Source organism: Stenella coeruleoalba (genome assembly GCF_951394435.1).
Source record: "Stenella coeruleoalba genome assembly, chromosome: 4".
NCBI classification, from domain to species: Eukaryota; Metazoa; Chordata; class Mammalia; order Artiodactyla; family Delphinidae; genus Stenella; species Stenella coeruleoalba.
In genome coordinates this window covers 13,599,896-13,601,419 of record NC_137149.1, presented here as the reverse complement: position 1 = coordinate 13,601,419, position 1,524 = coordinate 13,599,896, and positions in this window count along the sequence as shown.

Genomic DNA, 1,524 nt, shown 5'->3' with positions numbered 1-1,524 from the left:
ACCTCTGAAGGGTCATTTGTCAGTTGAGAGTAAGGCACATGCTTGAAGAAGTCTCAAGTAATTCTTGTTTGTGCTACTTATCTTTAGTAAATCTGGGATTGACCCTAGATGAAGATAGGACTGTGCTGGCTGAGCTCCCAGCTGACATAGCAACTTGCCAGCCATGTGAGTGAGCCAACTCAGAGATGGGTCCTCGGGCCCAGGAGAGTCACCCCAGCTGACAGCTGACACCACTGGAGCAGAGATGACAGGTCCCCACTGAGCCCTGCCCAAATTGCAGATTCTGAGCAAATTAAATGGAAAAGTTTAGTCATACAAAAAATAGCAATGTATAATGAACCTGCATGTGCCCATTATGCAGCTTCATAATTTATCTACTCAGGTCTAATTTTCTTCCATCTATGTTCCTACCCACCTTCCTCCATCCCACCCCATTTTATTTTTAACCAAATTCTCAGACCATCTTTTTGATATCATATTCTCTTGGTGATCTCACCTGGACTCATAGCTTTAAATTTCCTTCATATGCCGAAGACTCAAAGTTATTACCTGCACTATATCATTGTGGCTCAAAGCATGGGTTGTGATACTTACGTGCCTGGATTAAAATCATGGCTCTTCCACAAATTACCTTTGTGACCTCAGTTACTTAATTGCTGTGTGCCTCAGTTTTCCAGTCCGTGAAATAAGAGATGATGGAACCAAGCAGAACCCTGCAGGCTCCTCCATTTCCCCTGCCTCTTGTTTGTAGAAAAGCTGAAGTCTCCCAGGCTTCCCTGAGTCACAAAAGAGCAGGCTCAAGCAGCTAAGGATTAGGACAATAGAATCACATTCAGAATGTGTCTGATGCACATTCCTGAGTTGCTTTACAGATACTATAACTGCCACCAGAGGGAAAAAGCCAACACATGATGACAGGACTGCAGCCATGACACAAGCTGCTACATCTTGAGCAGTACTAAATCTATGGCTAGCACAATTCCAAGAACTGGCCTTAAGAGAATGGGATTAACACTGTAGCTCATAATCATCTATATCTGCAGGCATCAGAATAACTGTAGCTTGTTCTGCCCATATATGTAAACGGGAGCAACTGTCAGCAAAGAGATGCCACAGACCCATGTCAACATCTTCCACTCTAAGAACATGGCACTCTGTGTCAGCATGAAGAAGTTACAGAAGGCAGACCTTCACCCATGATCCCATAGAAGTGGAATGATATTCTGAGAAGTGGGGATTTGTAAGCAGCTTTTAGCAGGAGAGAGCTCTCTACAGGAGGCCCCTTTTGTCTGTCACTAACCTTAAACCTGGCACCTCCATGCTCTACTCATCTCTGGCCCTGCACACATTTCAAATCTTTTGATCACACAATACCTTGCCTAACCTATTGGTTCTTTCTGTAGATCAAAGTAGAAATGAAGAATCAATAATTAACAGATGACCAGATCTCTTCCCTAGCTTCCGCGTCCATAATCTCTGGAACAAACTGTGTGAACAAGATAGCATCTAAAGAAAGATCACAAG